Source organism: Lutra lutra, chromosome 17 (assembly GCF_902655055.1).
Source record: "Lutra lutra chromosome 17, mLutLut1.2, whole genome shotgun sequence".
Taxonomy (NCBI): Eukaryota; Metazoa; Chordata; class Mammalia; order Carnivora; family Mustelidae; genus Lutra; species Lutra lutra.
The window spans coordinates 44,899,222-44,923,419 of record NC_062294.1 but is presented as its reverse complement, the minus strand read 5'-3'; the positions used below and the strand labels follow the sequence as shown (position 1 = coordinate 44,923,419).

The 24,198-nt window shown below is 39.8% G+C and overlaps 1 long non-coding RNA gene across 1 annotated transcript in view; it reads left to right on the top strand.

The window, feature by feature from the left end:
- The first annotated feature begins 4,293 nt into the window (after positions 1-4,293).
- The window catches only part of LOC125088479 (uncharacterized), an 81,926-nt gene continuing 62,021 nt past the window's right edge, over positions 4,294-24,198 (top strand). Inside the window, exon 1 of the long non-coding RNA XR_007123715.1 lies at positions 4,294-4,571. This is a non-coding gene — a long non-coding RNA (uncharacterized LOC125088479). The remainder of the gene's footprint in view (positions 4,572-24,198) is intronic.

The window sequence follows — 24,198 nt, the reverse complement described above, 5'->3', positions numbered from 1 at the left end:
CCTCCAAATACTGTCATATTGGTCATTAAATTTCAACAAGTGAATTTTGGAAAGACAAAAACATTCAGTCCATAAAAACCCCCGAAGTGTTAAGAACGCCTTTAATCTTGCCCTAAATTGGCATCCTACAGTGAAAACATAGCTAGAATCATATTTAATTATTCACAATTACAGTTGAACACAGACTGGATATTAGATGATGTTAAGGACTTATGTTAATTTTGTTAAGTGTGGTGTCATTTTGTGAGGTAACCCGAAATATTTAGAGCTGAAATGTCATCTAATTTAAAGTAGTTCAGCAATATACATAAATCAAATATGGTACTCACTAAATATGAATAGTCATTAAATATAGGTCATGATTATATGCTTGTTAATTGCTTTCCTTTGTATATTTGAAAACTTTCACAATAAAACATTTTTAAAATCCTAGGTAAATTTTTAAAAAAAGACTTCATTTTTTAGAATACTTTTAGGTACATAGCATAATTAAGAGGAAGGTACAGAGATTTCCTATAAGCCCCCTGCCCCCACACATGCACAACTTCCCCTATTATCAACATCATCCACCAGAGTGGATTAACCTACATTGCCACATCATATCACCCAAAGTCTGCAGTTTACATTAGAGTTCACTCTTTGTGTCTTACAGTGGTACAGGTTTTGGACAAGTGTATAGTGGCATGTATCCATTATTACAGTATCATGTGGAGTATTTTCACTGACCTGAAAGTCCTCTGTGCTTCACCTACTCGTCCCTCCCCCACCCCCAACCTCTGGCAACCATTGATCTTTCTAATGTCTCCATGGTTTTGTTTGTTCCACAGTGTCATATGGTTGAAATTATACTGCATGTAGCCTTTTAAGATTGGCTTCTTTCACTTAGTAATATGCATTTAAGCTTCCTACATGTCTGTTCATGGCTTGACAGTATCTTTCTTTTTAGTGCTGAATGATATTCTGTTGTCTGGATGTACCTGTTTATTCATTTACCTACTGAAGGACATCTTGGCTATTCCTAAGTTTTGGCAGTTGTGAATAAAGCTGTTATTAATATCTGTGTACAGATTTTTGTGTGGACATAAGTTTTCAGCTTATTTGGTAAATACCAAGGATTGTGATCGCTGGATTGAATCGTTAAGAGTATGTTTGGTTTTGTAAGAAATTGCCAAACTTAGAAATGGCTGTACCATTTTGCATTACCACCATTAATGTATAGGAGATCCTGTTCTACATCCTCTTCAGCATTTGTTAGTGTTCTGGATTTTGGTGGTATTTTGTTTAAATTTCATTTCCCCCAAGACATATGGTGTGGAGCATCTTTTCATATGCTTATTTATCGTCTATATGTATTTTATGGTGAGGTGTCTGTTCATATCTTTTGTCCATTTTTAAATCAGGTTGTTGAGTTTTAAGAGGTCTTTGTATATTTTGGATAACTCCTTTATCAGATATATCTTTTGCAAATATTTTCTCATAGTCTATAGCTTGTTTTCTCATTCTCTCTCTTTTTAAAGATTTTATTTATTGGGTGCCTGGGTGGCTCAGTGGGTTAAAGCCTCTGCCTTCAGCTCAGGTCATGATCTCAGGGTCCTGGGATCAAGCCCCACATCAGGCTCTCTGCTCAGCAGGGAGCCTGCTTCCTCCTCTCTCTTTGCCTGCCTCTCTGCCTACTTGTGATCTGATTTTATTTATTTATTTGACAGAGAGATCACAAGTGGGCAGAGAGGCAGGTAGAGAGAAAAGGGGAAGCAGGCTCCCTGCTGAGCAGAGAGCCCGATGTGGGGCTCAGACCCAGGACCCTGAGACCATGACCTGAGCCACCCAGGCACCCCTTCTCATTCTCTTGACATAGGTAGATATTTAAATTTTTTTCCTATTTTTTGAAATCAATCACAGAAAATTTTAAAAAAAGAGTCATTAAGAAAAATATTAGATTATGTTCACAGTGATGAACCAGAATTCTCCAGAAATTAACTTGTATTTAAATTGTATTTATGGCAAAAAGTATTTTAAAATATATTATAAAACAAATATCTGCACATAGATACTATTTTTTACTTGATGGTTTTTGTGGGGGAACGGTTGGAGGAATTCACACTTATGAAGTACCTACAATGGCATGTCACACCATGCCATCTGCTTTATCTCTGATGTTTCACAAGTTCTGGTGTAACATTTCATTTAAGGCCCATGTTTCCTTACTGATTTTTTTGTCTGAATGATCTATCCATTGATGAAATAGTAGGGGTATAAATTCCCCTACTATTACTGATTGATGTCTATTTCTCCCTTTAGGTCTGCTGACATTTGCTGTGTATATTTATGTGTTCTATTTTGGGTGTATAAATATTTACAGATGTTATATTCTCTTGTTGAACCGACCTCTTTATTGTTACATGACCTTTTTGTCTCTTATTACTTTCTTTGTCTTAAAGTCTCTTTTGTCTGATGTAAATATCACTACTTCAGCTTTCTCTTGGTTTCATTTGCATGGAATACTTCTATCCCTTCATTTTCAGTCTGTGTGTGTCCTTACATCTGAATTAAGTCTCTTGTGACAGATGAAACATTGTTCAACCATACCCTAGCTCTTAGTTGTCTCAAATTTTTGTGATTATCCAAGTAGCTTACTTTGTTCTTAGTGGCTCCTGTAACTGAACCCAAATTTGTCTGCCCAATGCACAGCAAAAGACAATCAGTTAGATATGGAGTATGCAGTAAGGAAAGGGTTTATAAAAGAGGAAGTCAAATGAAGAAAAAGGAGAGCAAGCCTTAAATCTGACTCCTGGAAGGGGGAGAGTCAAGGATTTTTTTAAAAAATATTTTATTTATTATTTTAGAGAAAGAGTGAGTGGGGGGCGAGGGGTAGAGGGAGAAGGAGAAAGAGAATCCTTAGCGACTCCACACTGAGCATGGAGCCTGATATGGGGCCCAATCTCATGACCCTGAGATCATGACCTGAGCCAAAATCAAGATTTAATGCTTAATTGACTGAGCCACCCATGTGCCCTGGGAGAGTTGAGGATTTTTAAAGCAGTGGAAAGGGGTCTGGGTAAAAGGTAGAGGAGTTATGTGACTCAAAGTCAGATAAAGAAAGATACTAAGTAGAAAATGAGGGGTGCCTGGGTGGCTAAGTGGGTAAAGCCTTTACCTTCAGCTCAGGTCATGATATCAGGGTCTTGGGATCGAGCCCCACATCAGGCTCTCTGCCAGCAGGGAGGCTGCTTCCCCAGCTCCCTCCCTCTCTGCCTGCCTCTCTACCTACTTGTGATCTCTGTCAAATAAATAAATGAAATCTTAAAAAAAAAAAAAAAGAAAATGAAATAGAGGAAGGTTAATTTCATTTTGTTGTGCTCAAAGAGAGGTCAGTGGTTCTCACCAGTTCTGTCTGGCTTCTTGAAGATTAATTGAGTCTCTGCAAAACAACTAAATCAACACTTGTTTATCATGGTATCAGGCAAGAACGTTCTCTTATAAATACATGGTGGCAGAGAGCATGCTGAGAACAAGCCGATTTGGATAAAAGAGACCTAGCTCTGCTCATCTGCCCTGTTAAATCTTTGGTTACCAGATTCACTCCCAGTAGTTGAGGGTGTGCCAACACTCATCAGAGATCCAAAGTGGAAGATTTTGGTCAGCAATTCAGGCTGATTGGAAGCCAGACCTTCAGGCAGTTGCTTTTAAAGTATGCAAATATTCCTCTTTCAGGAGAAGACTGGGAGAGGGGTATTTCTTTTTTTTTTTTTTAAGGTTATATTTATTTATTTGAGAGAGATCGCAAGTAGGCAGAGCAGCAGGCAGAGAGAGGGGGGAAGCAGGCTCCCTGCTGAGCAGAGAGCCCCATGCAGGGCTCCATCCCAGGACCCTGAGATCATGACCCGAGCTTAACCCATTGAGCCACCCAGGCGCCCCAAGATGGGTATTTCTGTCTGCTCTTCCTGCACTGAGCCCTGGGGGATGGTTAGTTAAGAACTGTTTCTTTGCTGCTATACTGTTGAACCCTTGAATACAAGCCCTACAGGCCATCAGAGGCAGGTGATAGAGGACAGCAGCCACGAAAGCCAGGGTGCCAGATATGTTCACTAGCTTCTTTCCTGTAGACAGTGCTGACCTGGGGTAGAGCAGAGGGAGAGCATGGAACTGACACCTACCAGCCTTCCTGATCTCTGGAGGGGATTGGTGCCTAGGTGTGTATTTAATCAGAAGCCTGGCCTTTAGGTCACAGCTATGAAGATCAGCTGTTAGGCCTCTTTCACAGAAAGTCTGGGAGGTGTAGTCTGTTGACTATCTGGATGTGCCCTGGTTGGGGGATAGCTCCTTAAGATCTCTTTCTCTATTTGTTACAGTTCTGGGACCCCTGGATGTAAGCCTCACTGGCCACCAGAGCCCTGGTATTCCCTGGTGGCACCCACAGAAACTGGGACTTGGGTGTGCCCAGGCTCCTTTCCAGGAGACCGCAGAGTCCCTGATCAAGGCAGAGGGAACAGTATGAAGATGGTACCTGCTGGGCTCCACAGTCTTTGTGTTACTGAACAATCTGTCACAGCCCCTGATTCAGGAAATGAATAGTAAGTCTTGGTGCACTGCTGTGGCCAACTGCTCCATCCTGGAGAATTCCGAAGGGGATGGACCAATCCCAGCATAGCTCCTGGCTGGGTTTGTCAACACTGTTGCTGAACAAACTTGGATAAAGTCATTGCAAGAGCAGCCAATAACTCAAGAGATGAGGGTTTGGCAAAGAAAAAGGGAGAAATTTTGTTGCAGTGCCAGCAGCTGGAGCAGGTGGCAGGTTCAGGCCTCAGCAACCAAACTGCCTGCAAGATTGACACCTCGATTTTTATAAGGCGAGATTGGGAGCGTATGTGCAAGAGAGCAGATCGCGATTATGCATGGGGGTTGATAAGTGATAATGGGCGGGGAAGGGGACGAGTGAGGTGTGGTCTCCTAGAAATTCCGATTGCTGTCAGGGTTTTTCTCGCCTAGTGGTGGGAATGTTCTAGTCATTGTCAATGCCTCATGAAAGTGCCATACGAAATAACTGTTGAGGTCTAGTTGAGCAAGAGGGTTTACTGACATTTGGAGAGTAATGTAGGCCCCTAAACATGGGTAAAATACCTGCCCCACAGGCTAAAGCTTTAAGAGAAACAGTTTTCTTTCACAGAAAGAACGGATGCAATTCAACCATCTGCCTTTGTGTTGGGCTCTGTGAGGGTAAATGGTACATCTGACCAAGCCCTCGAAGAACTGTTTGTTATAGCCTCAGGAGTCTCATGGACAAAAGCTTGGTTGGCTTTCAAAACTTTTGGGGTCTTGGCTCTTAGGTGCAGGTCTTAAAAGTTGGTGTTCCAGTGGCGCCTGAGTGGCTCAGTTGGTTAAGTGACTGCCTTTGGCTCAGATCATGGTCCTGGAGTTCTGGGATTGAGTCCCGCATCGGGCTCCCTGCTCAGCGGGGAGACTGCTTCTCCCTCTGACTCTCCCCTTCTCATCCTCTCTCTCTCTCTCTCTCTCAAATAAATAAATAAAATCTTAAAAAAAAAGTTGGTGTTCCAGATGTGGGGTTAAAATCCTTTGCTTGGGGAGCCTGGGTGGCTCAGTCAGTTACATGTCTGCCTTTGCTCTGGTCATGATCTTAGGGTCCTGGGATTGAGCCCCTGCTTTGGGCTCCCTGCTCAGTGGGGAATCTGCTTCTCCTTCTCCCTCTGCCACTCTCCCTGCTTGTGCGCTCTCTCTCTCTCTCTTAAATAAATAAAATCTTTATAAAAAATAAAATAAAATCCTTTGTTCCTTAGGAAGAAGCTTAGAGTTATAGGTTCCCTCCTTATTTTGGTTGCTGTGCCAGGGGTGAGGTTTATGGTGAGATTATGTCGCAGCCCTCCTACCTGGTCCAGTGTGGGTTCTTTGTTTTTCACCCAATGTGTGGGGGTCACTTAGCTATATTTTGAGTCTCTTTCAAAGGAAATTGTTTTATTGTAGTTGTAAATGTAAGGTTACCATCCTGAACTGGAACCTCATTATTTTTTTCTTTAATATATATATTCAAAGCCAGATGGCTCTATTGCCTTGTCCTGTAGAATCTCAGAAATCCAGCAGATTTCCTTCATCCCATTCCATTTTCTACCCAACTGCTGGTGTGTCTGATGGTGTAATCCCATCTCTATTCCTGACTTCAACTGAGTTGCCTGATGAAAGCCATTAGTAATCTCTCTAATTGTTGAGCCACACTCTCGGTCTTTTCTCCAGAACACACATTCTCACTTTTTGGCAATATGGATAGGCTGAGGATTTTCCAGATCTTCAAGTTCTGTTCCTTTTTTTTTTTAATTTTTAAATTTATTTATTTATTTTTTAAATAAACATATAATGTATTTTTATCCCCAGGGGTACAGGTCTGTGAATCGCCAGGTTTACACATTTCACAGCACTCATCATAGCACATACCCTCCCCAATGTCCATATCCCCACTACCCTCTCCTGTCCCCGCTCCCCCCAGCAACCCTCAATCTGTTTTCTGAGATTGAGTCTTCTATGGTTTGTCTCCCTCCCAATCCCATCTTCTTTCACTTTTTCTTTTCCTACCCCCCAGCCCCCCCACATTGCATCTCCACTTCCTCATATCAGGGAGATCATATGATAGTTGTCTTTCTCCGATTGGCTTATTTCGCTAAGCATAATACCCTCTAGTTCCATCCACGTCATCGCAAATGGCAAGATTTCATTTCTTTTGATGGCTGCATAGTATTCCATTGTGTATATATACCACATCTTCTTTATCCATTCATCTGTTGATGGACATCTAGGTTCTTTCCCTAGTTTGGCTATTGTGGACATTGCTGCTATAAACATTTGTGTGCACGTGCCCCTTCGGATCACCACGTTTGTATCTTTAGGATATATACCCAGTAGTGCAATCGCTGGGTCATAGGGTAGCTCTATTTTCAGTTTTTTGAGGAACCTCCACACTGTTTTCCAGAGTGGTTGCACAAGCTTGCAATCCCACCAACAGTGCAGGAGGGTTTCCCCCACTCCGCATCCTCGCCAGCATCTGTCATTTCTTGACTTGTTAATTTTAGCCGTTCTGACTGGTGTGAGGTGATATCTCATTGTGGTTTTGATTTGTATTTCCCTGATGCCGAGTGATGTGGAGCATTTTTTCACGTGTCTGTTGGCCATCTGGATGTCTTCTTTGTAATGTGATACAACACATTAATAAAAGAAAGAATAAGAACCATATGATACTCTTTTCTTGATTGGATTATTTGTTGATTGGGTGTTGAGTTTGATAAGCTCTTTATAGATTTTGGATACTAGCCCTTTATCTGATATGTCATTTGCAAATATCTTCTCCCATTCTGTCAGTTGTCTTTTGGTTTTGTTCACTGTTTCCTTTGCTGTGCAAAAGCTTCTGATCTTGAGGAAATCCCAATAGTTCATTTTTGCCCTTGCTTCTGTTGTCTTTGGCGATGTTCCTAGGAAGAAGTTGCTGCGGTTGAGGTCAAAGAGGTTGCTGCCTGTGTTCTCCTCAAGGATTTTGCTGGATTCCTTTCTCACATTGAGGTCCTTCATCCATTTTGAGTCTATTTTTGTGTGTGGTGTAAGGAAATAGTCCAATTTCATTTTTCTGCATGTGGCTGTCCAATTTTCCCAACACCATTTATTGAAGAGGCTGTCTTTTTTCCATTGGACATTCCTTCCTGCTTTGTTGAAGATTAGTTGACCATAGAGTTGAGGGTCTATTTCTGGGCTCTCTGTTCTGTTCCATTGATCTATGTGTCTGTTTTTGTGCCAGTACCATACTGTCTCGATGATGACAGCTTTGTAATAGAGCTTGAAGTCCGGAATTGTGATGCCACCAACTTTGGCTTTCTTTTTCAATATTCCTTTGGCTATTCGAGGTCTTTTCTGGTTCCATATAAATTTTAGGATTGTTTGTTCTATTTCTTTGAAAAAAATGGTTGGGATTTTGATAGGGATTGCATTAAATGTGTAGATTGCTTTAGGTAGCATAGACATTTTTACAATATTTATTCTTCCAATCCAGGAGCATGGAACATTTTTCCATTTCTTTGTGTCTTCCTCAATTTCTTTCATGAGTACGTTATAGTTTTTTGAGTATAGATTCTTTGTCTCTTTGGTTAGGTCTATTCCTAGGTATCTTATGGTTTTGGATGCAATTGTAAATGGGACTGATTCCTTAATTTCTCTTTCTTCTGTCTTGTTGTTGGTGTAGAGAAATGCAACTGATTTCTGTGCATTGATTTTATATCCTGACACTTTACTGAATTCCTGTACAAGTTCTAGCAGTTTTGGAGTGGAGCCTTTTGGGTTTCCCACATATAGTATTATATCATCTGCAAAGAGTGATAGTTTGACTTCTTCTTTGCCGATTTGGATGCCTTTAATTTCTTTTTGTTGTCTGATTGCTGAGGCTAGGACTTCTAGTACTATGTTGAACAGCAGTGATGATAACAGACATCCTTGCCGTGTTCTTGACCTTAGGGGAAAAGCTTTCAGTTTTTCTCCATTGAGAATGATATTTGCGGTGGGTTTTTCATAGATGGCTTTGATAATATTGAGGTATGTGCCGTCTATCTCTACACTTTGAAGAGTTTTGATCAGGAAGGGATGCTGTACTTTGTCAAATGCTTTTTCAGCATCTATTGAGAGTATCATATGGTTCTTATTCTTTCTTTTATTAATGTGTTGTATCACATTGATTGATTTGCGGATGTTGAAACAACCTTGCAGCCCTGGAATAAATCCCACTTGGTCGTGATGAATAATCCTTTTAATGTACTGTTGAATCCTATTGGCTAGTATTTTGGCGAGAATTTTCACATCTGTGTTCATCAAAGATATTGGTCTGTAGTTCTCTTTTTTGATGGGATCCTTGTCTGGTTTTGGGATCAAGGTGATGCTGGCCTCATAAAATGAGTTTGGAAGTTTTCCTTTCATTTCTATTTTTTGGAACAGTTTCAGGAGAATAGGAATTAATTCTTCTTTAAATGTTTGGTAGAATTCCCCTGGAAAGCCGTCTGGTCCTGGGCTTTTGTTTGTTTGGAGATTTTTGATGACTGTTTCAATCTCCTTACTGGTTATGGGTCTGTTCAGGTTTTCTGTTTCTTCCTGGTTCAGTTGTGGTAGTTTATATGTCTCTAGAAATGTATGAATTTCTTCCAGATTGTCGAATTTGTTGGCATAGAGTTGCTCATAGTATGTTCTTATAATTGTATTTCTTTGGTGTTGGTTGTGATCTCTCCTCTTTCATTAATGATTTTATTTATTTGGGTCCTTTCTCTTTTCTTTTTGATAAGTCTGGCCAGGGGTTTGTCAATCTTATTAATTCTTTCAAAGAACCAGCTCCTAGTTTCGTTGATTTGTTCTATTGTTTTTTTGGTTTCTATTTCATTGATTTCTGCTCTGATCTTTATGATTTCTCTTCTCCTGCTGGGTTTAGGGTTTCTTTCTTGTTCTTTCTCCAGCTCCTTTAGGTGTAGGGTTAGATTGTGTATTTGAGACCTTTCTTGTTTCTTGAGAAAGGCTTGTACTGCTATATATTTTCCTCTCAGGCCTGCCTTTGTTGTGTCCCACAGATTTTGAACCGTTGTGTTTTCATTATCATTTGTTTCCATGAATTTTTTCAATTCTTCTTTAATTTCCTGGTTGACCCATTCATTCTTTAGAAGTATGCTGTTTAGTCTCCATGTATTTGGGTTCTTTCCAAATTTCCTCTTGTGATTGAGTTCTAGCTTCAGAGCATTGTGGTCTGAAAATATGCAGGGAATTATCCCAACCTTTTGATACCATTTGAGACCTGATTTATGACCCAGGATGTGGTCTATTCTGGAGAATGTTCCATGTGTACTAGAGAAGAATGTATATTCTGTTGTTTTGGGATGGAATGTTCTGAATATATCTGTGATGTCCATCTGGTCCAGTGTGTCATTTAAGGCATTTATTTCCTTGTTGACCTTTTGCTTAGATGATCTGTCCATTTCAGTGAGGGGAGTGTTAATATCCCCTACTATTATTGTATTATTGTCGATGTATTTCTTTGATTTTGTTATTAATTGGTTTATATAGTTGTCTGCTCCCATGTTAGGAGCATAGATATTTAAAATTGTTAGGTCTTGTTGGACAGACCCTTTGAGTATGATATAGTGTCCTTCCTCATCTCTTATTATAGTCTTTGGCTTAAAATCTAATTGATCTGATATAAGGATTGCCACCGCAGCTTTCTTCTGATGTCCATTAGCATGGTAAATTGTTTTCCACCCCCTCACTTTAAATCTGGAGGTGTCTTCGGGTCTAAAATGAGTTTCTTGTAGGCAGCATATTGATGGATTTTGTTTTTTTATCCATTCTGATACCCGGTGTCTTTTGATTGGGGCATTTAGCCCATTAACATTCAGGGTAAGTATTGAGAGATATGAATTTAGTGCCATTGTATTGCTTGTAAGGTGACTGTTACTGTATATTGTCTCTGTTTCTTTCTGATCTACTACTTTTAGGGTCTCTCTTTGCTTAGAGGACCCCTTTCAATATTTCCTGTAGAGCTGGTTTGGTATTTGCAAATTCTTTCAGTATTTTTTTGTCCTGGAAGCTTTTTATCTCTCCTTCTATTTTCAATGGTAGCCTAGCTGGATATAGTATTCTTGGATGCATGTTTTTCTCATTTAGTGCTCTGAATATATCATGCCAGTTCTTTCTGGCCTGCCAGGTCTCTGTGGATAGGTTCACTGCCAATCTAATGTTTTTGCCCTTGTATGTTACAGACTTCTTTTCCTGGGCTGCTTTCAGGATTTTCTCTTTGTCGCTAAGACTTGTATAATTTTACTATCAGGTGATGAGGTGTGGACCTATTTTTATTGATTGTTGAGGGACGTTCTTAGCATCTCCTGGATTTTGATGTTTGTTCCCTTTGCCATATTAGGGAAATTCTCTACAATAATTCTCTCCAGTATACCTGCTGCTCCCCTCTCTCTTCTTCTTCTGGAATCCCAATTATTCTAATGTTGTGTCGTCTTATGGTGTCACTTATCTCTCGAATTCTCTCCTCGTGGTCCAGTATTTGTTTGTCTCTCTTTTGCTCAGCTTCTTTATTCTCTGTCATTTGGTCTTCTATGTCACTAACTCTTTCTTCTGCCTCATTTATCCTGGCAGTAAGAGCTTCCATTTTTTATTGGACCTCATTAATAGCTTTTTAAATTTCAACTTGGTTAGATTGTAGTTCTTTTATTTCTCCAGAAAGGGCTTTTATCTCTCCGGAGAGGGTTTCTCTAATATCTTCTATGCCTTTTTCGAGCCCGGCTAGAACCTTGAGAATTGTCATTCTAGATCTGTCATATTACCAATGTCTGTATTGATTAGGTCCCCAGCCTTCGGTACTGCCTCTTGCTCTTTTTCTTGTGGTGAGTTTTTCTGCCTTGTCATTTTATCCAGATAAGATTTGCTTTCTCCTCCTCTGGAATTCCGCTGTTCTCCTTGGTGAGTGAAGTTGGTCTTGGCTGGGTTTCTTGTTGATCTTCTGGGGGAGGGCCTGTTGTAGTGATTCTCAAGTGTCTTTGCCCCAGGTGGAATTGCACCACCCTTACCAGGGGCCGGGCTAAGTAATCTGCTTGGGGTTTGCTTTCAGGAGCTTTTATTCCCTGAGCGCTTTCTGTAGAGTTCCGGAGGGCAGGAATGAAGATGGCGGCCTCCCGGTCTCCGGCGGGGAGGAGCCAAGAGCTCGGGGTCCTGCTCCTCAGTGCGCCCTCAGAGAAAAGCGCCCAACCGTCCCCGTCTCCCTGGCCTCTGGTTGCGCTTGGAGGAAAGCGCTCAATCGCTTGCACTTGGAGAAAAGCGCCTCTGGCCGCGCTCCGAGCTCACCCAGCCTGCGACAAGTTCAGGGTCAGCCCGAGTTGAGAGCTCACTCCTCGGCTTTGTCGCTGTAGCTGGCTTCCCCGCTCTAATACCTGCGAGCTCTGCGACACTCAGACACCCCTGGTCCTTCTGTGACCCCGCAGGACCTGGGGTTATGGACCTATGCTGACCCCGCGTGGGCTTCCCCCTGGTTTAGTCTCTGGAGCGATTTCCCTCCATGGAGCTGACTTTTAAAAGTCCTGATTTTGTGCTCCGTTACTCCACCGCTTGCCGGGAGCCGGCCCCTCCCCCTGCGGTCTATCTTCCCGTTGTTGGGTCCATGGTCAAAGGAGCGAGACTGACACAAAGCGAAGGTCAAGCAAAGCTTTATTTTGCGCCAAGCATCGAGAATCAAACTGACCAGCCAGGGCCATCTCTTGCAAAGAGGCGACCCCTCCCAGTCTCACAGACTAACTTTTATATAGAGCAAAGGCCATGTGGTTGAGCCTGCCACACACAGGTGGCCAATTGAATTACTGCCCACATCCTTGGGTGGTTAGGGAGGTGCTTTCCTGATTGGATGTCTCCACCTGGCTTGGCTCATCCTTGTATTCTGGGCTCTGTTACCTCCCCCTGACCTGACACGTCCTGGTATATGGGCTCTGTTATCAGGGGCTGGTCAGTCATATTTTTCTGGTTTCCCAGACTTGTTTCTTTTTTTTTTTTTTAAGATTTTATTTATTTATTTGTCAGAGAGAGAGAGAGAGAGCGAGCACAGGCAGACAGAGTGGCAGGCAGAGGCAGAGGGAGAAGCAGGCTCCCCACAGAACAAGGAGCCCGATGTGGGACTCGATCCCAGGACGCTGGGATCATGACCTGAGCCGAAGGCAGCTGCTTAACCAACTGAGCCACCCAGGCGTCCCCCAGACTTGTTTCTAAGTAAGTTCCTCTGGGAGGGGGGCAGGGTCAATCTAAGTTTATTGCATAAGCAACAAAATGGCTCGCTCTGGCTAAGTAGGCCCTTACACCCGTCCCTTTGGATTCACTTCTCCACAGGTTCTACCTTTCAGAAAGTGATCGATTTTCTGTTTCTAGAATTGTTGCTCTTCTTCTCTTTGATTTCCCGTTGGATTTGTAGGTGTTCGCAATGGTTAGATAAGCTATCTAGCTGATCTCCTGCTACCTGATGTCATCTCAGCCTGCTACTTCTCCGCCATCTTGACTCCTCCCAAGTTCTGTTCCTTTTTGCTTAACAATTTCAGTCTGTCTCTCTCTCCTCTTGCAGTTTACAATAAGCAATAAGAAACTAGGCTGCACTGCACCTTTAATACTTTCCTTAGAAATCTCCTTAGCTAAATATCCAAGGTTGTCCAGTCACAAGTTCTGCCTTCCACAGAGCATTAGAACACAGTTCAACCAAGTTCTTTGTCACTTCCTAACAAAGATCGCCGTTCTTCCAGTTTCCTAGAGCACCACTTTCAATGTGTATCTTTCTACCAGTAGTTTCTTTAATGCCTCGAGGCTTTTTCTAACACGCACCTCAAGACTCTTCCAGCCTCTTGCCCATAACCCAGTTTTAGGCTTTTGTTATAGAAGCACTCCTACTTCACGGTACAAAAATCTTCCCTAACAGTCACTGTCCTGTGTAATCTCTTATCATTTCCCATTGCTTACTGGATGATACCTGAACTTCTCTGTGTGATATACCAACTGTTTCATCATCTGACTACTTAAACTTATCTCTCCGGCCTCCATGTGACTTCCTTGGTATGCACAATCCCTATTCATTCTGCCACTTCTAGGACACTGTACATAAGTTTCCTTTTGTTCAAAATTAAAATGTCTTTTACTCTATTCAGAGTTCACATGGGATTTAGTCTGTCTGTATTTACTCAGAGAAGGCTTCATGCCCTCTCCAGAGCTAGGACAGGTAATTTTTTTTCCTCTTAAAGCCTTCTACTGCATTAAAAATATTTATCATAGTAGCTTTTGGCCTTGAAAATAATTTCATTGAGATTATACATGCTGGTTTGTAACATATTTAAAAATAAAGAGACTATGGACTCTGAAAAACAATGTGAGGGGTTTGAAGGGGCGGAGGGTGGGAGGTTGGGGGAACCAGGTGGTGGGTATTAGAGAGGGCTCGGACTGTATGGAGCACTGGGTGTGGTGCAAAAACAATACTGTTATGCTGAAAATAAACTTAAAAAATTAAAAAAAAATAGAGACATGAGACCCCCCCATGGCTCAGTCAGTTAAGCATCTGACTCTTTCTTTCAGCTTGGGTCCTGGTTTCAGGGTCGTGGGATCAAGCCCACATTGGGCTCAGAGAGAAGTGAGCCTGAGATTACCAATCCCTACCCCCCACTTTTCCTCCAGCTCATGGGCACAGGTACACATGCTCACACACTCTCTCTCAAAGTCTTTTTTTTTTTTAAAGATTTTATTTATTTATTTGTCAGAGAGAGAGAGAGAGAGAGCGCACAAGCAGGCAGAGTCTCTCTCAAAGTCTTAAAGAAATGCAGAGATGTAATTTTTATCAAAACTCAGGCCCACAGAATTCCCTTTTATCCCATCTCTAATCCCTTCAAACTCACTGTGTCCTTAAGTTTAAGTGTCTCCTTGTACTAAATAAAACAAAAATATCTCGTTTTTTGTTGCTTTCACTTTACACAAGAATACTGCTTAATAGACATTTTAAACTTTTAAAAAATTTTTATTTTTATTCATCTAAGTGTTTTTGCATACATCCTGTCTCCCTACTTAGATTATTAGCTCTTGGCCAGCACAAATTCTTGCACATAGTAATATTACTACTGATGACCAATATAATATTTTATTGAAACTAAGATGCCATCAACAGCGTGATGCACCATTTATTTTGTACCTTTGAGAAAGAAAAATCATGAAGAAAAATCACTGCCACTTAAACTATGACATACATTGGCTTTAAATGAATCCTAATTTCAGATATCTTTAAATGTGGAAAAAAATGTGTCTTTAAATATGTGAATCACAGTAGATATGAAGTAAGTGCTGGTTTAGTTTGTTTCACTATGTGTATATTTGTGTTATGTGAAAGACAGATGAAAAAGTTTATAAATGTTACAGAAAACAGCCTTAAAATTTTTTTTTAAATTTATTTTCAGCATAACAGTATTCATTATTTTTGCACCACACCCAGTGCTCCATGCAATCAGTGCCCTCTCTAATACCCACTACCTGGGTCCCCCAACCTCCCACCCCCGCCCCTTCAAACTCCTCAGATTGTTTTTCAGAGTCCATAGTCTCTCATGGTTCACCTCCCCTTCCAATTTCCCCCAACTCCCTTCTCCTCTCTAACTCCCCTTGTCCTCCATGCTATTTGTTATGCTCCACAAATAAGTGAAACCATATGATAATTGACTCTGCTTGACTTATTTCATAAAAATTATTTTTTTAATTTTAATTTAAAAAATTTTTTGAAAATTCCTTATTAAATTCTCATTGCTTCTCTTCTTGACAATGTGAATCACATTAGTTTCCTCTTTGAATTTAGCACTGTGTGCTTTGTATTTTTTTAGTTGAAGTGTAGTTGATATATATTAGTTTCAGATGTACAACATAGTGATTTGACAATATACATTATGAAACATCACAATAAGTGGTTACCATCTGTTGCCATACAAACTTATTACAATATCATTGACTATGTTCTCTATGCTGTACTTTTTCATTTTCATGACTTATTTATTTTATAACTGGAAGTTTGTACCTCTTAATCTACTTTACCTATTTTGCCTATCCATCTCCACTTCCCCCTCTGGCAGTTGCCAAATACAGTTTGTTTTCTGTATTTATTTGAGTCTGCTTCTATTTTTTGTTTGTTTCATTTTTAGATTCCACAAATCAGTCAAGTTATATGGTATTTCTTTTTCTCTGTCTGCCTGATTTCACTTAACATGATGTTGTCGAGGTTCATCCATGTTGTTGCAAATGGCAAGATTTTGTTCTTTTTTATGGCTGAGTAAAATTCCATTGTGTATATACCATATCTTTTTTTTAAAAGTTTTTATTTAAATTCCAATTTGTTAAAATACAGTGTAATATTAATTTCAGATGTACAGTTTAGTGATTCAGCACTTAACGTGTGACAGTTGGTGCTCATCGTAAGTGCACTCTTAGTCCCCATCACCTGTTTAACCCATCCCCCTAACCTTCTCCATTCTGGTAACCCTCAGTTCTCCATAGTTAAAGAATCCATTTCTTGGTTTGTTTGGCTCCTTTTTTCCCCCCTTTGCTCATTTGTTTTATTTTTTAAATTGCACATATGAGTGAAAGCATATGGTATTTGTCTTTCTTTAACATGTTTCACTTAGCATACTACTCTCTAGTTCCATGCATGTCATTGCAAATGGCAAGATTTTATTCTTTTTTTAAATAGCTGAGGAATATTCCACCGTGTGTGGGCATATACACATCAATCACATCTTTTTTTAAAGAAGTTATTTAATTCCAGTTAGTTAACATATAGTGTAATATTGGTTTCAGGAGTAGGGTTTAGTGATTCATCACTTATGTGTAACACCCAGTGCTCCTCACAAGTGCCCTCTATTTTCTTAAAATTTTTTTTATTCAATTTAATTATTGAATTTATATATTATTAGTTTCAGGGATAGAATTCAGTGATTTGTCAGTTGCATACAACACCTAGTACTCATTACAATAAATGCCCTTCTTAATGCCCATCACCCAATTACTTCATCTCCCATTCTCCTCCCCTCCAGCAACCCTCTGTTCCCTATTGTTAAGAGTGTCTTATGGTTTGCTTCCTTCTCGATTTTTGTCTTACTTTATTTTTCCTTCCCTTCCCCTATAATCATCCGTTTTTGTTTCCTAAATTCCACATAGGAGTGAAAGCATATGATATTTATCTTTCTCTGACTGACTTATTTGGCTTAGTATAATATGCTCTAGTTCCATCCATGTCATTGCAAATGGCAATATTTCATTCTTTATAATGGCTGAGTAATATTCCATTGTACACATATACCACATCTTTATCCATTCATCTAACATTGGACATCTGGACTCTTTCCATATTTTGGATGTTGTAGACATTGCTGCTATAAACATTGGGGTGAAAATGCCCCTTCAAATCACTGTGTTTGTATCCTTTGGATAAATACGCAGTAGTGCAATTGCTGGGTCATAGGGTAACTATTTTTAACTTTTTGAAGAACCTCCATACTGTTTTACAGAGTGGTTGCACCAGTTTGATTTCCCACCAACAGTGTAAGAGGGTTCTCCTTTCTCCACATCCTTACCAACATCTGTTGTTTCCTGAGTTGTTTAATTTTAGTAATTCTGACTGGTATGAGGTGGTATCTCATCATGGCTTTGATTTGTATTTCTCTAATGCCAAGTGATGTTGAGCATTGTCTCATGTGTTCTGTTGGCTATTTGTAGATCTTCTTCTTTTATTATTAACATATAATGTATTATCTGTTTCAGGGGCACAGATCAGTGATTCATCAGTCTTACATAATACTCAGCACTCATCACAACACATACCCTCCCCAATGTTCATCACCTAGTCATCTCAAACCTTCCACACACACCCCACTCCAGCAACCCTCAGTTTGTTTCCTGAGATTAAGATTCTCTTATGGTTTGTCTCCCTCTCTGGTTTCATCTTGTTTCATTTTCCCCTGCCTTCCCCTATGATCCTCTGTCTTCCTTCTCAAATTTCTCGTATTAGTGAGATCAAACGATAATTGTCTTTCTCTGACTTATTTCGCCTAACATAATACCCTTTAGTTCCATCCACTAGTATCCACTAGTTCCATCCACTAGTATCCATTTTGGATACTAGCCCTTTATCTGATGTGTCATTTGCAAATATCTTCTCCCATTTACAATTGCACCCAAAACCATAAGATATCTAGGAATAAACCTAACCAAAGAGGCAAAGAATCTGTACTCAGAAAACTATAAAGTACTCATGAAAGAAATTGAGGAAGACACAAAGAAATGGAAAAACATTCCATGCTCATGGATTAGAAGAACAAATATTGTGAAAATGTCGATGCTATCTAAAGCAATCTACACATTTAAGGCAATCCCTATCAAAATACCATCAATTTTTTTTCAAAGAAATATAAATCCTAAAATTTATATAGAACCAGAAAAGACCCCGAATAGCCAGAGGAATGTTGAAAAAGAAAACCAAAGGTGGTGGCATTACAATTCCAGACTTCACTTTATTAGAAAGCTGTAATTATCAAGACAGTATGATACTGGCACAAAATCAGACACATAGATTAGTGGAACAGAATAGAGAACTCAGAAGTAGACCCTCAATTCTATGGTCAACTAATCTTTGACAAAGCAGGAAAGAATATCCAATGGAAAATGATAGTCTCTTCAACAAATGGTGTTGGGAAAATTGGACAACTTAAACCATACATAAATATAGACTAAAAATGGACAAAAGACATGTGAGACAAGAATCCAACAAAATCCTTGAGAACACAGGCAGCAACTTCTTTGACCTCAACTGCAGCAACTTTTTCCTAGACACAAGTGAAGCAAGGGCAAAACTGAACTATTGGGACTTGATCAAGATGAAAACCTTCTGCACAGCCAAGGAAACAGTCAACAAAACCAACAGACAACCAACAGAATGACTCCTTAATATCTCTTCCTTCTGTCTTGCTGTTGGTGTATGGAAACGCAACTGCTTTCTAGGCATTGATTTTATATTCGACACTTTACTGAAATGCTGTAAGTTCTAGCAGTTTTGGAAGGGAGTCTTCTGGGTTTTCTACACAAAGTATCATATCATCTGCAAAGAGTGACAATTTGGGTGCCTTTAATTTCTTTTTGTTGTCTGATTGCTGAGGCTAGGACTTCTAGTACTATGTTGAATAGTACTGGTGATAGCGGACATCCCTGCTGTGTTCCTGACTTTAGGGGAAAAGCTCTCAGTTTTTCCCCATTGAGAATGATATTCACTGTGGGTTTTTCATAGATGGCTTTGATGATATTGAGGAATGTACCCTCTATCCCTACACTTTGAAGAGTGTTGACCAAGAAAGGATGCTATACTTTGTCAAATGCTTTTTCAGCATCTATTGAGAGTATCATATGTTTCTTATTTTCCTTTATTCATGTATTGTATCATGTTGATTGATTTTTGGATGTTGAAGCGGCTTGCAGCCCAGGAATAAATCCCACTTGGTCGTGGTGAATAATCCTTTTTTAATGTCCTGTTGGATCCTATTGGCTAGTATTGTGGTGAGAATTTTTGCATCTGTGTTCATCAAGTATATTGGTCTGTAATTCTCCCTTTTGATGGGGTCTTTGTCTGGTTTTGGGATTGAGGTAATGCTGGCCTCATAAATGAGTTTGGAAATTTTCCTTCCACTTCTATTTTTGGGAACAGTTTTGGGAGAATAGGTATTAATTCTTCTTTAAATGTTTGGTAGAGGAGCACCTGGGGGCTCAGTAGGTTAAACCTCTGCCTTTGGCTCAGGTCATGATCTCAGGGTCCTAGGATTGAGCCCCGCATCAGGCTTTCTGTTCAGCAGGGAGCCTGCTTCCCTCTCCCCCTCTGCCTGCCTCTCTGCCTACTTGTGATCTCTCTCTGTCAAATAAATAAATAAAATCTTAAAAACAACAACAACAACAACAAATGTTTGGTAGAAATCCTCTGGGAAGCCGTCTGGCCCTGGGCTCTTGTTTGTTGGGAGATTTTTGATTACTTCTTCAATCTCCTTACTGTTTATGGGTCTGTTCAGGTTTTCTATTTCTTCCTGGTTCAGTTTTGGTAGTTTATATGTCTCTAGGAATGCATCCATTTCTTCCAGATTGTCAAATTTGCTGGTATATAGTTGCTCATAATATATTCTTATAATTGTTTGTATTTCTTTGGTGTTGGTTATGATCTCTTCTCTTTCATTTATGATTTTATTTGGGTCCTTTCTCTTTTCTTTTTGATAATTTGGCCAGGGTTTATCAATCTTATTAATTCTTTCAAAGAACCAGCTCCTAGTTTTGTTGATTTGTTCTGCTGTTATTTTGGTTTCTATTTCATTGATTTCTGCTCTGACCTTTATTATTTCTCTTCTCCTGCTGGGTTTAGACTTCCTTTGCTGTTCTTTCTCCAGCTCCTTTACATTGTAGGGTTAGGTTGTGTACTTGAGAGCTTTCTTATTTCTTGAGAAAGACTTGTATTGCTAAATACTTACTCTCAGGACTGCCTTTGCTTTGTCTGAAAGGTTTTGAACTGTTGTGTTTTCATTATCATTTGTTTCCATGAATTTTTTTCATTTCTTCTTTAATTTCCTGGTTGACCCATTCATTCTTTAGTAGAATGCTCTTTAGCCTCCAGGTATTTGAGTTCTTTCCAACTTTCCTCTTGTGATTGAATTCTAGCTTCAGAGTACTGTGGTCTGAAAATATGCAGGGAATGATCCCAATCATTTGTTACTGGTTGAGACCTGATTTGTGACCCAGGATGTGATCTATTCTGGAGAATGTTCCATGTGCACTAGAGAAGAATGTGCATTCGATTGTTTTGGGATGGAATGTTCTGAATATATCTGTGATGTCCATCTGGTCCAGTGTGTTGTTTAAAGCCTTTATTTCAGGGTGCCTGGGTGTTTCAGTGGGTTGAGCCTCTGCCTTTGGATCGGGTCATGATCTTAGGGTCCTGGGATTAAGCCCTGCACTGAGCTCTCTGCTCAGCAGGAAGCCTGCTTGCCCCCCCCCCCCCCCCGCACCACCTGCCTCTCTGCCTACTTATGATCTCTGTTAAATAAACAAATAAAATCTTTTTTAAAAAAATAAAGCCTTTATTTCCTTGTTGATCTTTTGCTTAGGTGATCTGTCCATTTCAGTGAGGGGGGTGTTAAAGTCCCCTACTATTATTTTATTATTGTTGATGTGTTTCTTTGATTTTGTTATTAATTGGTTTGTATAATGGCTGCTCCCATATTAGGGGCATAGATATTTAAAACTGTTAGATTTTCTTGTTGGACAGACCCTTTAAGAATGATATAGTATCCTTCCTCATCTCCCATTATGGTCTCCGGCTTAAAATCTGACTTATATAAGGATTGCCACCGCAGCTTTCTTTTGCTGTCCATTAGCATGTTAAATTGTTTTCCACTCCCTCACTTTAAATCTGGAGGTGTCTTTGGGTCTAAAAGGAGTTTCTTGCAGATAGCATATCAATGGGTCTTGTTTTTTTTTATCCATTCTGATACCCTGTTCTTTTGATTGGGGCATTTAGCCCATTTACATTCAGGGTAGCTTTTGAATGATACGAATTTAGTGACATTTTATTGCTTGTAAGGTGACTGTTACTGTTTATTGTCTTTGTTCCTTTCTGGTCTACTTCTTTTAGGCTCTCTCTTAGCTTAGAGGACCCCTTTCAATATTGCCTGTAGGGCTGGTTTGGTGTTTGCAAATTCTTTTAGTTTTTGTCTTGGAAGCTTTTTTTTTTTTTTAACATTTTTATTTATTTATTTGACAGAGATCACAAGTAGACAGAGAGATAGGCAGAGAGAGAGGAGGAAGTAGTCTCTCCACGGAGCAGACAGCCCAACGTGGGGCTCGATCCCAGGACCCTGGGATCATGACCTGAGCCGAAGGCAGAGGCTTTAACCCACTGTGTCACCCAGGTGCCCCTGTCTTGGAAGCTTTTTATCTCCTAAGCTGACAGCCTAGCTGGATATAGTATTCTTGGCTGCATATTTTTCTTGTTTAGTGCTCTGAATATATCATGCCAGCCCTTTCTGGCCTGTCAGGTCTTTGTCGATAGGTCTGCTGTCAATCTAATATTTCTACTGTTGTAGGTTACAGATCTTTTGTCCTGTAAGTCTGTATCTTGCTAGCTGAGGTATGGTATTAACCCCCATTGATCTTTGGTTCTTTATTTGTAAAAGGAAGGCAGTAACTCTAACCTAATTGTTTATTTTTTGAGATTAAAATGCACACTCAAAGTAGAATACTAGGAGGAGCTGAGAAAGTTGTTACAGATGCTATTTTTATAATTGTCAATTTCTTTATGGAAAATGTAGAACATACAACAGTCAGTGAAAATTATATTTTTAATAGTTTTTTTTTAAAAAAGATTTTATTTATTTATTTGACAGACAGAGATCACAAGCAGGCAGAGAGACAGGCAGAGGGGGAGAGGGAAGCAGGCTCCCAGCTGAGCAGAGAGCCCGACGCGGGGCTCAATCCCAGGACCCCGAGACCACGACCCGAGCCAAAGGCAGAGGCTTTAACCCACTGAGCCACCCAGGCGCCCCTATTTTTAATAGTTTTAAAACATCTTTATTATTGTATAATTAACAAATATTGAAATACACATATTTAAAGTTGTACAAGTTGATACATTTTGATGTAGATATACACATGTGAAACCATCACCACAATCAAGATTGCTAACATGGGGCACCTGGGTGGCTTAGTCGGTTAAACATCTGCCTTGGCTCATGTCATGATTCTGGGGTCCTGGGATCGAGTCCCACAAGACCCATCCTGCTCAGTGGGGAACCTGCTTCTCACTCTGCCCATTGCTCCCACTGCTTGTGCTTTCTCTGACAAATGAATCAATAAAATCTTTAAAAAGGGGGCACCTGGGTGGCTCAGTGGGTTAAGCCTCTGCCTTCAGCTCAGGTCATGATCCCAGGGTCCTGGGATCGAGCCCACATCGGGCTCTCTGCTCAGCAGGGAGCCTGCTTCCCCCTCTCTCTCTACCTGCCTCTCTTGTGATCTCTGTCAAATAAATTTAAAAAAATCTTTAAAAAAATCCTTAAAATAGAAATCTTTTAAAAATTTTTAGTTGACATGTAATGTTAGTTTAAGGTGTACAATATAGTGATTCAACAACTCTGTGTTATCCTCACCATAAGTGTAACTACCATCTGTCACCACACAATGCTATTACAGTACCATTGACTCTAGTCCCTATGTTGTACCTTTTACTTCCGTGACTGATTCAGTCCACAACTGGAAGCCTGTATCTCCTATTCCCCTTCTACTATTTTGCCCATCCCTGCTTCCCCTCCCCTCTGGCAACCATCATTTTGTTCTCTATGTTCATAGGTATGATCCTGCTTTTTGTTTCTTAGCTTCCACACAGCAATAGTTAAAATATATGCTTTGTTTTTTAGATTGCATATACAAGTGAAACATATGCTATTTATCTTTCCTTTGTCTGACTTATTTCACTTAGAATAATATCACCCAGTTCCATCCATGTTGTTGCAAATGGCATGATTTCATCCTTTTTATGGCTGAGGAATATTCTGTGTGTGGGAGGGTGTATATATATATACATCTTCATTCATCTATTGATGGACACTTGGGTTGCTTCCATATCATGGCTATTGTAAATAATACTGCAAAAAAGTTAAGGGTACATATATCTTTTTGAGTTAGTATTTTGTTTTCATTGGGTAAATACTCAGCATGGAATTAGAGGATTGGAAGAGTTTCCATACTGTTTTCCAAAGTGGCTGTACCAATTTACATTCCCAAAAACAGTGCACAAGTATTCCTTGTTCCTCAAATCCTTGCCAAGTTATTTCTTGTCTTTCTAATTTTAGCCATACTGAGAAGTGTGACGTGGTATCTCATTGTGATTTTGTTTTGCATTTCCCTAATAATTAGTAATACTGAGTATTTTTTCATGTGTCTGTTTGCCATTTGTAAATCTTCTTTGGAAAGATGTCTCTTCAGGTCCTCTACCCATTTTTAATTGGGTTATTTGTATTTTGGGTTTGGATTGTATAAGTTCTTTATATATTTTGGGTATTAACCCTATATCAGATATGTCATTTGCAAATATCTTCTCCCATTCAGTAGGTTGCCTTTTTGTTTTTTTTGTTTCCTTCACTGTGTAAAACTTTTTGTTTTGATGTGCTCCCAATAGTTTATTTTTCTTTTTGTTTCCCCTTGCCTTACCAGACATATCTAGAAAAACATTCCTATGATGGATGTCAGAGAAATTACCGCCTGTGTTCTCTTCTAGGAGTTTTATGGTTTCAGTTCTCACATTTAGGTCTTTAATCCATTTTGATCCCTTTATGTATAGTATATGAAAGGTGTCTGGTTTCAGTTTTTTGCAGGTACTGTCCAGTTTTCCCAGCACATTTATTTTTTAATTTAATTATTTTCATCATGGGAAGTGTACTCTTTAATCCCCATCACCTAGTTCACCCATCCCCTACCCACCTCCCCTCTGGTAACCATTAGTTTGTTCTCTCTAGTTGAACCTGTTTCTTGATTTGTCTCTTTTACTTTTTCCATTGTTTCTTTTATTTCTTAAATTCCACATATGAGTGAAATCATATGGAATCT